This window comes from Myxocyprinus asiaticus, chromosome 23 (assembly GCF_019703515.2).
Source record: "Myxocyprinus asiaticus isolate MX2 ecotype Aquarium Trade chromosome 23, UBuf_Myxa_2, whole genome shotgun sequence".
NCBI classification, from domain to species: domain Eukaryota; kingdom Metazoa; phylum Chordata; class Actinopteri; order Cypriniformes; family Catostomidae; genus Myxocyprinus; species Myxocyprinus asiaticus.
Window position 1 is genome coordinate 20683846 of NC_059366.1, and position 14822 is coordinate 20698667.

At 45.7% G+C, this 14822-nt stretch overlaps 1 pseudogene; it reads left to right on the forward strand.

Moving 5' to 3' along the window:
• The window catches only part of LOC127414331 (attractin-like protein 1), a 491512-nt pseudogene that overhangs the window by 121072 nt on the left and 355618 nt on the right, over positions 1-14822 (forward strand).

Genomic DNA, 14822 nt, shown 5'->3' on the forward strand with positions numbered 1-14822 from the left:
GAAACACCCTGGAATACAGACTCGAAGGAAGCACAAATTAGGCCTTGAACGAAAGTTGGCCACTCCCACATACAGACACAAGCAAAGAGCATAAAGAATGAATGTCAAATTCTCCTCCAGTCTTCTCTGAGCTTATGTGTATTTCATGCTTGATTTATATTGTTCAGCTCATTGTGCTAATTTCAAATGTTTCAAACAGCCAAATTTTTTAGGGGCAACATTCACAAAAACATTGTTAAAATCATTATGATTCTAATAAACTGCTGTTTGTAGCATTATCATCAACCATCATTGAACATACCAATTTTTTATTATAGCTATACAGTTGATTACAGTATATTATCAAGAAAAGTGAAAACATTTGATTCTTAGCGTTCAAAACTCAATGTTCCCTATCTGTCACTCACTCGACGTTGGTGTCGATGTAGTGACACTAGGGGTCACTCTTGGGAGCCCGAGACACCTCTGGTCTTTGATAAAAGGCCAATGAAAATTGGCGACTGGTATTTGCATGCCACTCCCCCGAACATACGGGTATAAAAGGAGCTGGTATGCAACCACTCATTCAGATTTTCTCTTCGGAGCCGAACGGTCATGCTCATTGAGCTGAATACTACTGTTCATTCACCTGCTGGATCTGACGGCGCATTTCAGCGGCTTCTCCCTCCTCTGCACTGGTGCACTGCAGAGAACGCCCCTGGGCGCTTCGGCAGAAAAACTAGAGAGTATATTTTCTGAAAGAGCATTTTTCCCCTCTAAAAGAGTATATATTTCTCTAAAAGAGCGCACACACGGAACGTCTTTTTAAAGACGCGTCTTTTTAAAGATGCTTTTCCGATTGTGTGTTATTCCTGGTTGTGCTCGTTATCTCTCGCCTTCTAACGGTCACGATCACTGTCTTTCGTGTCTGGGCACTGCTCACGCGGAGACAGCGTTCGTGGATGGTCACATTCTCATTGCGAGAATGTGTCCATGGCAACGTTGCGGTCGCGGCTCGCCTTTGTAAGGAAGCGAGCCACCCCAGAGGCTCCCGCCTCGGTCCTTTTACCCACGGGTTTGAGGCCAGCGCGGCTAGCACTGGGGGCGATTTGGGGACCCCAATGGGACCGCCTCCGCCGGGTATCCCCCCGCGGACCTCCCATTCCCCAGCACGCTCGTCTGCCCCGATCGGGCTTCCGGGTGAGTCCGCCGGCTCGTCTCACGGCGAGTTCGACCTCTTATTTGGAGCCCGCGAAAGTGATGAGCTCTCGAGCGCAGCATCGGAGAGCGGGCTCGTCCAGTCGGAAGCCTCGGCTGGGCTCCTCCCTTCGGGGTCGATCGCCCAGTCACAGGCTGACGCGGAGATGACGACATGCTTTCCCGGACAGCCGCGAGCGTCGGTTAGAGTGGATTTCACCGCTCTTCCCTGAACCCTCGCGGCTCTGTGATTGGTTCCTGGGCTCGCGGCGCCGCTCAAAGCCACGCCCCGCCCCGTTCCTTTCTTCCCGGAAGTGCATGAAGAGCTGACAAGATCGCGGGAGGCACCTTTTACTGCCCGGTCCCGATCTTTTCAGCTTCCCCGCTCTCACTACCCTCGATGGTGGGGCGGCCAAGGGTTATTCGGCAATCCCCCGGTGGATAAAGGCGCTCGCGGTGCACCTATGCCCGCAGAGCGCCGCCACCTGGCGTGGGTGCCCAAAGCCCCCGTCCAAGGCCTGTAGGTTTACGTCGTCTCTGACGGTCAAAGCCTACGGCGCTGCTGGACAAGCCGCCTCCGCCCTGCACGCCATGGCTCTCCTGCAAGTCCGCCAAGGCGCTAAAGGAACTGCACGAGGGTAGTTCCGCCCCGGGATTGATGCAGGAACTGCGCTCGGCGACCGACCTCGCTCTCCGAGCGACGGAGGTCACGGCGCGGTCTCCCGGGCGGACAATGGCCACACTAGTGGTCCAGGAGCGCCACCTTTGGCTCAACCTGGTCGAGATGGGTGAGGCCGACAGGACACGATTCCTTGCTGCCCCCATTTTCCAGGCGGGCCTATTCGGCGACACTGTCGAGGACTTTGCCCAGCAGTTCTCGATGGTAGAGCAGTAGATGGATGCTAGCCGGCTTGTCCTGCCCCGGCGTGGCTCAAGATCCCCCCATCTACTCATCGCCGAGGGTGTCCCCCTGCGGTGACTGCACCGGCTCCGCCGCAGCCCGCCCCTCCGGCCCGGCCCCGGCGTGGAGCCCACCGCAGGAAGCCGACGCCACCCGTCTCACAGCCGGCACCGAATAACCCACGGAGGTCTTCGAAGCGCCCCTGAGACGGGCGACCCAGGGACAACGAAACCCGCTGCTCTGGAGCTGGTAAGCAGATCTTCTTTTTGTTACCTTTTGCATTTAATTGCGCTGCATGCCCAAGTGGCTGCAGTACTCAAGAGCTCCGCAAGAGTGGTTTCCTTGTTCCCTGGGTCACATATTCGGTGTGTACGGCTGGCATCACGACCACCGTCCACCACTCCATTTGGCAGGTTGGCGCTCCAGTGGCGGTCTCCCGCCCTGAGCGCCCAGCTGTGGCACAAATCCACCCCCGATGTGACAGTCTCCACGGGTCATGAGGACAGGCCTCTTCCTCCCCCGTCCCAGGCTGTTCCGGGGGTGGTCACAAGGAGCCAGGTAAGTGCTTTGATGTCCTCGGACTCAGCACGGCCACGATGTGGTGTGGCACCTCAAGCTCCGCCCCGCCGCGAGGCCCCACCCGCCGGTACATCCGATGACGTTGTCCCTTTGGTCCCCCTTGCGCGGAACTCGGGTGCATGGCTTGCGCTTTCCAGTCCGTCACGAGGGCTGGTCCGGACCGTCCGACTCGGCTGCACGATTCACTTCGCTGGGCATCCGCCCAGGTCCAGCGGTGTCCACTTCACCTTGGTGAAAGATGGAAACGCTGCTACCTTGCGTGGAGATCGCTACCCTCCTACGGAAGGACGCGATAGAACCTGTCCCTCCAGCCGAGATGAAGAGGGGGTTTTACAGCCCCTACTTCATTGTACCGAAAAAAGGCGGTGGGTTGCGGCCAATCTTGGACCTGCGAGTACTGAACCGGGCCTTACACAGACTCCCGTTCAAGATGCTGACGCAAAGACGCATTCTAGCGAGCGTCCGGCATCAAGATTGGTTCGCGGCGGTAGACCCGAAGGATGCGTACTTTCACATCTCGATCCTTCCTCGACACAGACCCTTCCTGCGGTTTGCGTTCGAGGGTCAGGCGTATCAGTACAAGTCCTCCCTTTCGGCCTGTCCCTGTCTCCTCGCGTCTTTACGAAGATCGCAGAGGCTTCCCTTGCCCTGTTAAGGGAGGTGGGCATTCGCATTCTCAACTATCTCGACGACTGGCTAATCCTAGCTCACTCTCGAGACGGGTTATGCGCACACAGGGACCTGGTGCTCTCACACCTCAGCCGACTAGGGCTTCAGGTCAGCTGGGAAAAGAGCAAGCTCCTCCCGGTTCAGAGCATCTCTTTTCTCGGTTTGGAGTTGGACTCAGTCTCCTTGACGGCGCACCTTACGAACGAGCGCGCCCAGTCGGTGCTGGCCTGTTTGAAGGCGTTCAAACAGAAAACAGCGGTTCCACTGAAACATTTTCAGAGGCTCCTGGGGCATATGGCGTCCTCGGCGGTGGCCACCCCGCTCGGGTTGATGCATATGAGGCCGCTTCAGCACTGGCTCCAGACTCGAGTCCCGAGACGGGCATGGCGCCACGGGACACACCGCGTGGCCATTACGTCGGTCTGTCACCGTCTTTTCAGCCCTTGGACCGACCTCTCGTTTCCACGAGCAGGTGTTCCGCTAGAACTGGTCTCCAGGCATGTCGTGGTCACGACAGACGCCTCCAAAATGGGCTGGGGCGCTGTTGGCAACGGGCACGCAGCTGCCGGCCTCTAGACGGGTCCGCAGCTGCGTTGGCACATCAACTGCCTCGAGTTACTGGCAATTCTGCTCGCCCTGCGGAGGTTCCGGCCGTTGATCCAGGGCAAGCACGTGCTAGTTCGGACAGACAGCACGGCAGCGGTAGCATATGTCAACCGCCAAGGCGGTCTGCGCTCCCGCTGTATGTCATAACTTGCCCGCCGTCTCCTCCAACGGAGTTAGCAGCACCAAGTCGCTGCAAGCCACTCACATCCCGGGCAACCTCAACACTTCGGCGGACGCGCCGTAACAACAGGTTACCCTCAAGGGAGAGTGGAGACTCCACCTTCAGGTAGTCCAGCTGATTTGGAGTCGATTCAGTCAGGCACAGGTGCACCTGTTCCCCTCCCAAGAATCCTCCCACTGCCCGCTCTGGTACGCCCTCACCGAGGCCTTCCTCGGCATAGACGCGCTGGCACACAGCTGGTCCCCTGGCATTCGCAAATATGCGTTTTCCCCAGTGAGCCTGCTCGCACAGACCCTGTGCAAGGTCAGGGAGGACGAGGAGAAGGTCGTCCTGGTAAGCACCCTACTGGCCCGCCCAGACGTGGTGCTCAGACCTCACGCTCCTCGTGACAGCTCCCCCTGGGCAAATTCCCCTGAGAAAGGCCCTTCTTTCTCAGGGAAGGGGCACCATCCGGCACCCGCGCCCAGACCTCTGGAATCTCCATGTCTGGCCCCTGGACGGGACGTGGAAGACCTAAGATGTCTCCCACCTGCGGTGGTAAACACATTCACTCAGGCTAGGGCTCCCTCTACGAGGCGCCTGTATGCCTTTAAGTGGTGTCTGTTCGCTAAGTGGTGTTCTTCCCATCAGGAAGACCCCCAGAGGTGCGCAGTCAGATCAGTGCTTTCCTTCCTGCAAGAGAGGTTGGAAGGGAGGCTGTCCCCTTCCACCTTGAAGGTGTACGTTGCTGCCATAGCAGCACACCATGACGCAGTCGACGGTGAGTCCTTAGGGAAGCATGATTTGATCATCAGGTTCCTAGAGGCGCCAGGAGGCTGAATCCCTCCAGGCCACGCCTTGTTCCCTCATCGGATCTCTGTAGTTTTTCAGGGTCTACAGAGAGCCCCCTTTGAGTTTTGCAGTCAGCCGGGCTTAAGGCACTCTCCTTGAAGACTGCCCTCCTGACTGCACTCACTTCCATCAAGAGGGTAGGTGACCTGCAAGCGTTCTCTGTCAGCGAAACGTGCCTGGAGTTCGGTCCGGGCTATTCTCACGTGATCCTGAGACCCCCGACCGGGCTATGTGCCCAAGGTTCCCACCACTCCTTTTAGAGACCAGGTGGTGAACCTGCAAGCGCTGCCCCAGGAGGAGGCAGACCCAGCCCTGGCGTTGCTGTGTCCGGTGCGCGCTTTGCGCATCTATTTGGATCGCACGCAGAGCTTTAGACTCTCTGAGCAGCTCTTTGTCTGCTTCGGTGCACAGCGGAAAGGAAGCGCTGTCTCCAAGCAGAGGATCGCCCACTGGCTCATTGACGCCATAACTATGGCATGTCTCGCCCAAAACATGCCGCCCCCGGTAGGGCTACGAGCCCATTCTACTCGTGGTGTAGCGGCTTCTTGGGCCCTGGCCAGAGGTGCCTCTCTAACAGACATTGCAGAGCAGCGGGCTGGGCAACACCCAACACCTTTGCAAGGTTCTACAACCTCCGGGTGGAACCGGTTTCATCCCAGGTAGTGGCACGCAACACAAGCGGATAAGCCCGGGATAGCCGGCCGGGTGTATCGCTTGCACATAGCGCCTTCCACCTCCTTTTGAGCTGAAGACGTGCGCTGTTAATTCCCAGTAGTGTTCACAAAGGTTGTTCCCTGGTTGACTTCCTCCGAGCCCTGTGGCAGTCGAGTTTTCGGAGAGACTCGCTGCCGGCCCAGTACACGCGCTAACTAAGAGCCCGGTTCTGGGGTAGGTGCTCCGCATGTGGCGGTTCCCTGTAAGGCTAACCCCATGCGATCTATATCTTCCGCTAGTTCGTTTCCCTACTGGCAAACTGCGTCTTCCTTGGGCAGAGCCCCTCAGTCTCCATGTTGTAGTAACTCCTCCCCCATTGGGTAGGATCTACCTTGAAGGCTCTCCACATGGTTGGAAAGACCATGTGATGTATTCTTCCACTTAAATATCCCCCCTCTCTTGGGGCGAGGTGTGGTCTCCGCGGTGTCCTCCCCTTGGGAGGGACACCCCCCGACTAGACCTGGCGGCCCAGTCGGATAATCCCCCTTCTTTTTAGGGAGTGGAAAAAGAGAAGGGGAAAGAGGCCATGACTGGGTTAAGCCTGTCTCTATCTCTGGGTAGTCGACTTGTCCCCAAAAAGGGCCGTTCGACACTCATAACTGTGTTGGGGGAGGTTACGTGTCGACCTGGTGTGCTGGCTATGAGGCACACAGCAAGTCTGCCCACCACACACCGCCAGTTCACGTAACACAGTTCAGCCTTGTGGCGTTTTGTATAGGGACCCCTAGTGTCACTACATCGACACCAACGTTGAGTGAGTGACAGATAGGGAACGTCATGGTTACTGGTGTAACCTCCGTTCCCTGATGGAGGGAACGAGACGTTGGTCCCTCCTGCCACAACGCTGAACTACCCGCTGAAATGGCTGGACCTTATATCGGCTCCTCAGCGTAAAACCTGAATGAGTGGTTGCATACCAGCTCCTTTTATACCCGTATGTTCGGGGGAGTGGCATGCAAATACCACTCGCCAATTTTCATTGGCCTTTTATCAAAGACCAGAGGTGTCTCGGGCTCCCAAGAGTGACCCCTAGTGTCACTACATCGACACCAACGTCTCGTTCCCTCCATCAGGGAACGGAGGTTACACCAGTAACCATGACGTTTTTATAGTTTGAATATAGTTCTCTTCCCTGTATTTAAAATTATCTAACTTACTTAAAGGTTCTTGAAAAACGGACCATTCTGTTTTCTTCCCTCAGTGAGCCCAAACCTTAGTGTGCATCCATGTAAGATGCCCTGCGCCCTGCGAACCACCTGTGCCAACTGTACCAGCCAGGCCATGGAGTGCATGTGGTGTAGCAGCACCAAGCGCTGTGTGGACTCTAATGCTTACGTCATCTCCTTCCCCTACGGCCAGTGCCTGGAGTGGCAAACTGGAGACTGTGGCTGTGAGTAAATGGTTTTGTACATATTAACATACTGGCAGACTAAAAGCTGAAGTACAAAACATTGGCAAAAGTTTATGGACACCCCAACCTACACACAATATTAATAGATGCATAAAATCAAGCATTCGGTCATGTAATCTCCTTAGACAAATATCCAGCATGACAGTGCCCCTTTGCACAAAGTGAGGTCCAAAGAAATGGTTTACTGAGTCTAAAGCAGATGAACTAGCTTGCACAAAGCCCAAACCTGTACCCAATTAAACACCTTTGGGATGAGTTGGAATGCCAAATGCAGGGCCAACCGCACAATAACCGCACAACTGAACTCACTGATGCTTTTGCATCTGAATGGGAGAAAATCCCTGTTCCTTCATCTAGTGGAAATCCTTTTGTGAAAAGTGGAATATGTTATAACAATAAAGGGAGCACCAACTCCATATTAATGTCCATTGATATTAAATTAAATGTTCAACAAACACATATGGGTGAAATATTCGCATGGCCACATACTTTTAGCCATATACACTACCGGTCAAAAGTTTTGAAACACTTACTCATTCTTTATTATATTTTTTTTTTCTTCACATTTTAGAATAATAGTAAAGTCATCAAAACTATGGAATAACATAAATGGAACTATGGGAATTATGTTCCTGTGTTATATTTTAACATCTTCAAAGTAGTCACCATTTGCCTAGAATTTTCAGAAATGTAATCTCTTGACGTTTTCTCAACTAACTTCTTGAGGTATCACCCTGGGATGCTTTTTAAACAGTATTGAAGGAGTTCCCATCTATATGCTGGGCACTTATTGGCTGCTTTTCTTTATTATTTGGTCCAAATCATCAATTTCAAAACTTTTTTTTTATTTTTATAAAATTTTAGATTTATAATTAAATTAATTAATAGAGTGGCACAATTATATTTTTGTCTACAAAACTAATTTCAAACATTTAAGTATACGCCTTCAGATCAAAAGATTTTTAAGATCATGGGAAACATTTCGGTCAAGTGTTTCAAACCTTTTGACCGGTAGTGCAGTGTATTAGTACACACCATCTAAACAACACACATACTGTTTGTAACTCACTCTCCTTGTGATTAAAGCCTAAGGGAGATTGTGTTCTGTGAGAGCAGACACTGTGAGATCTCAGTCTGCTGGACAGGCAGGTATCAAACTCACTATAAACTCCCGTCACCCTCTGACTGGCCTCCAGTGAAAATCCATAAACTATTGACATCTGTCCGGTCTTGCTCATGAGAAAGAGACTCGCACAATGGGTAAAAAAGTCAATCTGATGTCTGGTCAGCCAACTTATGATTCAACAGCTCCTAGAGTTCCTTATAAGTAGATTTGCAAGAAATATTCCTATACACAAAGGCAATATCATCATTCTGGTCCAAAACAACAAAAAATCACAACAAAAATTTCACAAATGACTGATGGCAATCATCTCTAGGACTAGCTGACACTGACCTACCTTGTATATTCATCAGCAAGTTTGTGGAAGCATGGAATCAGTCTTTCCCTCTCTATTAAGAGGCGCTGGTGTTGGCATTTTGATGCAGTGTAAATGAGCAGCGTTGCCTGCAACTGAGACAAGAATGAAAAATAGATATGCCGTCCAACTGAGAGGCATGATGCTTAATAACCAACATATTTCTTGAGAAAAAAATACTACTACAAACACTTGACAGGCAAAATTGCCTGTCTGCGTTGTCTCGAGAAGTTGAGAAGGCATTGAAACCCTGAGACCGAAATTTCCTTCAACAATCGCCTTTATAGAGTTGCACAGATATTACTGTTCACTCTCTGTGGATGTGCTGGTCATTGATTTTATCTGTACTGCAGAGACTAAAGGCCTCCAGTGCATTGTTAACTTGGATGTTGATGGCTGTGTTTCACAGAGTCGATCTGTCAAACAATAAACATCATTAAGGTCAGCTCTCTAATGGTTTGAATTGCTGGAGGATTCTCTATGGATTCAGATTGGCTCACAGGCAAAGCAAATGTTTTGCACGATGATTCTTTGGTGTGAAATGCCCACAAAATATATGTGCTGTGACGGAGGATAATTTAATTAGAGAAAGTGCAGTTTTCATATTTAAACAAAGCTCTGGATAGAGATAAATAAACAGCCTGACAGCATGAAAATACTCACCAAATCAAAATGGAAATGAGTTTCTTCACTGGCTCAATGTGTGGTGCTCAAAATGCCTTTTGAATCTAGAAACTGATAAAAGAAATACCTTTCTGTACAATGTGGCGGCATCTTGCACGTCAGCCATGTTCATTGTGTTGTGCTGTTATGGCACATAATGGATTTAAAGTTATTATTGAGTAGTTTATAGTTTGCAGTTTGATTAGAGCCTTCTTCACATTGTTTTTGTAAAGTCTTTGTTATCTTTCTGTGTTTAAATACATAGACAAAATCTGTATTGTTAGCATACTTTCTTGAGCTAACTTTTCTCCTCAGAACGTTGATGCATAATCTTTTCAATTTAGTTTCATATTCTTACAAAAAAAAAAAAAAAAAAAATTAAGTTGCTGTAGACAAGAGTTTCAGCTTTAAATGGCCTTAAATACACGAAATGTAAATGTAAATATAAATCACAAAAATAAATAAATAAATAAATAAAATTGCCAATTGATATATTATTTTGGGATGTTGATGGTTTAAAAAGAATATACACCTAAATTAATTATTATTCTGAGCCCAGATCAATGAAATAGACTTAATCCAAGGAAAAGGGTTCCCATGGTCTTGGAAAACCTGGAAATATCAGGGAATTTAATACTGGGATTTCCAGGTCTGATAAATTCTTTGAAACCTTCTCTCTTTTTTCAAGATTGGTCAAAAAGTGTGAAAACCCTGAGGGATGTAACCAAATATTCAAGTTTCGAGGAGCTGTGGTTATAGCCTGACTTGCTCTCTCAGAAGGCCACATATTGGCCTGCAGTTAGAATCAGAGACTGTTTAGCAGAGACGAGCCACTTCTATTAAAATGAATGGGAGAAATTGTAACGCCCAATGGTCAATGGATTTAGAAAAGGTAGTCCTGCCTTACAGGTTAAAGAAACCTTTTAGATACACACATCGCCTGGAAATCAATTTGAGAACATGCATGCGCATTAGCTATACAAGCCAGGAAATTTTTTTTTTTTTTTTAGCATAATCTGAGGTAAAGAAGCACAATTTATAATACCTTTGTTGTAAGATTTTACTGCTAATCTGAAATATGTTCTTTGATCATAATCTTGACCAACCATCTTGGAGATTACAGCCTTTCCCCATTCAAGTAGATAGGAGCTGCACTTTTATGCTGCTTGTTTACATAGAAAAATAGCTGCCCAGCCTGCCAGAGAGTGTTCCAAAGGCGGCCACCGAGTGGACTGACTTGCTGAAAAGACTTTGGTTAGAACAAAGACCATGAACAGTTATATTTTAAAATCTTAGATATACCTTTCCGGTGCATTCTCGCTAAACCTGACTGCAGTCTATTTGACAGATGTCCCTGTACCCAGGTGGACCTGTCCATCAGGCAGATGTTGTCATTTACTCATTAAGACAGAGATTTGCCCATGATCTCTTGGGTTAATACATGCCAAGAATATATTTTAATTTAGAGTTAAATTTTAAAAAGTTCTAATACATTTAATACATTTTTGATTCATGATGCCCATTATTTGACATTTTGTGAAACTTTGTACTGAATCTGTATAAAGAACCAACTGTGGGGTTATTAAGTTTAGAATAGTGAGAAAAAAAAAATATTGAAAAATGTTGTATAGATTTACATACATAATGACTGTGTAGGTATCATTAGCTAAAGACAATCCTTCCGTCTTTTTGCTAAAACACAAAAAGGTAAAGAAGAGCGAGAGAAAGAGAGAGAGAGAGAGATGAGAACTGTTTTTGTAATTATGAAACACCTCTGTGATTGTGCCGAGTGCACAGCTGGGGCACATCTGAAGCTGAGGAGAGGTGCTTCTGGGTAGAGTTCACTAACACATCTGTGCATTATGGAAATATAGATCAGGAATGCAAAAGAACATGCAAATCCCCATAACTTTCACAGAATGTGTCAGAAAACTTTTCAAAATGTTTTTATTTTTATTTTTATTTTATTTTTATCATCAGTTGGTGTATTATTCAAAGAGATGATGTATTCGCATTAAGATGTACATCATGCAGTAATCAGAACACCTACAATTTACCTAGTCAGTCCATTAGTGTTCATGCTGAGAATACTCAAGTCAAGTCATTTTTATTTGTATAGCACTTTTCACAACACACATAATTTCAAAGCAGCTTTACGGAAAATCATGCATTAACAGAAAATGAAAATGTAATATCTATAAAGTCTTAGAGTCACCAATGTGTAGTTTGATTAAATATTATTGTAAATGTTGTATAAAAATAAATAATTAAATAATAAATGTATTTAGAACCTAGTGAGCAAGCCGAAGATGACTGTGGCAAGGAACAAATAACTCCATAAGATGTTGGTTAATGGAGAAAAATAACCTTGGAAGAAACCAGGCTCACTGTGGGGGCCAGTTACCCTCTGGCTAACAGCATGAATATAATGCCAATATTAGTTATTTATGTGCAGTGCAAGTCATGGTTTAAAATGATTAAACTAAGTAAGTGTTAAAGGCCAGTGTTTAAACAAAGATTTTGTATGAACTGTAAGATTAATAACTAATGTCTCTGAAGTCCATCCTGGATTAACTGCAGAAGTTTACATAGATGCATTGTCCTTTATTAGTTGGCTGGTGAAGGCTTTTGTTGGCAATTAAATGATAGTCTGCGTATTCCATTTCAGGAGTGTAGTCCATCATTAGACCAAGGTGATGCAGGCAGAGTGAGGTGCATCGCAGTTCAACCGGCTGGTCATTTCGGTGAAGTCTATCCTAAGTCCAAGGTCAGGCAGTGGCATATGAAGTATCCCATGTCTTATGGTTGGAGTTGGCATCAGTTTATCCTCTGAAGTCTATCATAATAGATTGAAGTGTTGTCTGGCTAGCACTGGTTGCATTTAGTCATCATCACTCAGAGACACGTAGCAGTGGAGTTCAACACCAAGCAGGAACGGAGCTGGATCTGGCCAGTTCTGGTGACCTCGGGATAGGAATCCCAAGGTTGAGACAGGGATACAAATAGAATAATATTAGTGTAGATGCCACTCAGTTTTTGCAGAATTATAAATCATGAAAAATGTTTCTGGTTCCGGCAGACCTAACTAAAGCAGCCTAATAGTGAGTTAATGGATAAATTAGGTGTATGTCTGGCTAAATAAATGAGTCTTTAGTCTTTAGTCTAGACTTACCCTGAGTGAGTTTGTCTGCATCCCGAACAGTGTTAGGGAGACTATTCCATAGTTTTGGAGCCAAATAGGAAAAGGATCTACCTCCTTTTGTGGATTTGATGTTCTAGGAACTATTAACTGGCCAGAATTTTGCGATCGTAATGAACGTGATGGACATCCTCCCAGTAATGCATTACAATAATCTAGTCTTGAGGTCATGAAAGCATGAATTAACTTTTCGGCATCAGCAAAAGAGAGCATGTGTCATAACTTTCTGAGGTGGAAGAATGCTGTTCTACAAACACTGGAAATGTAATTTTCAAAGGACAGATTGGTATCAAATATAACACCTAAGTTCTTCGCTGTTGAAGACGATGTAACAGTATATCCATCAGAGTCAAATTATATTTTAGCGGCTTATTTTTAGAGGTTTTTGGTCCAATAAATAGTACCTCTGTTTTGTCAGAATTTTCTGGCCATCCAATCTTTGATTTCATTGATACACTCTGCTAATTTGGAGAATTGTGAAATTTCATCAGGTTTCGAAGAAATATAAAGTTGGGTATCGTCGGCATAACAGTGGAAACTTATTCCACGATTCCTGATAATATCTCCCAGGGGAAGCATATATAAGGAGAAAAGCAGAGGCCCTAAAACTGATCCCTGTGGCACTCCATACTTAACTTTTATTTGATTTGACAATTCCTCGTTTACATAGACAAAGTGGTAGCGGTCTGCTAAATAGGACCTAAAACCATTCTAATGCAAGTCCACAAATGCCAACATAATTCTCAAGCCTATTCAAGAGCATGTTGTGATCTATGGTGTCGAAGGCAGCACTAAGATCTAAAAGTAGTAGAAGAGAAATGCAGCCATGATCAGATGATAGGAGCAAGTCATTTGTAACTCTGATAAGTGCAGTCTCTGTACTGTGATGTGTAATGTCATTAAGACATGGATGACTATTGAAGAATATTGAGAAAAAGGTCAGAGTTATGGTTTAGCAGTTAGTGCATGTGCTCCTGACTTATTGAGCCTTGGTGCGCATGTTATTTTTTTATGGAACTTAAAAAAAAAGGGGAAATTTTGAAGACTCTTTATGGAGCTTGTTTCCATAAAAGGACAAAGCACAGCTGTTGAGCTAAAAAAAAAAAAAAAAAAAAAAAATTCCATTAAAATATTAAGGTATTACAAGTTTTCTGAAGCCATATAGTTTTGTGTGAGAAGCAGAACAAAAATGAATTTTTTTCACTGATAAAGGTGAGGGAACCCTTACTGACAGCCCCCAAAGCTGTGATATCTCACTACATACTACATATTTATTTAATTAAATAGCAGCCTTTTGCAGTTTAATAATTACATTGGGTCATGTAGTGACCTCCTTGTTCGGAGGTGAGAAGCTACAGTCAAAAACACACAGAAATGGAAAGGCCTTCACTCCAAAATAAAAGTTTCTGCTAAAATAAAAGCTCAATTTAAATGGAAAATATAGTATGACAGAAATATATCACAGCTGTATAGTTATGTAATATTCACTGTAATACTACTACTACTACTACTGCTGCTACTACTACTACTACTAATAATAATAATAATAAATCAATAGTAATTATATTATATTACAATAATACTCTCATCTTTGATGCTCCGTTACACAGCACTTACTTTCACAAAAATAACTCCAATATCGTATTTTTGGATTGTGCTGTGAGGTTCTGCATAAAAACATTTCATTTGATAAAAATAAGATGTCATGTTGAAAATAATTTTTTCTATTTTCATTTGATTAGAGTTTTAATCAATTCATTTTTTAGACACAATTTTGATGACAAATTGAAATAAACTTGAAATTGAATTCCAAAAAAAGAAATAAAAATAAGGTATCATTTTCGGTACTGGCGAGAATCAGTACTCCTACTCATTAAAAATAAATAAATAAATGGTATTGGGACATCCCTGGTCAAAATGATCCCTTCCTAAAGTTAGCTATAAATGCAGTGAACTTGAATCATGTCACAGATCAAATCAGTAGTCAGTGATCTGTCTGTATTCTCGTGGTAAACAAGCAGTGGGGGTTTGTGATTCTGCCATTGATATCTCTATAATTTGATATGAAGTGTCTGTAACAATCATGTCCCTAAAATGTCCCAGGAAAAGTACATACAGGTCTGAAGACGAGTCTGATGTGTGAACAATACACACCAGTACACACGCCCACTGGCACACCACCATAAACAAATGTTTTGTGTTGTTTTCAGGTCTGATTTGGTCACAGTATTACAAAACATCTGTGATGATCCCGTCTGTATGAATGTAAGAGCTTCTTTTAACTCCTGAAGAAGGCTTTTGTCACATCACACACGTTTTGGTCACAAACATGGCGGCAATATACAATATACCATATACATCTAATAATATACAATATACAGTATACACAAAATAAGGAGACTGTATACAATAAA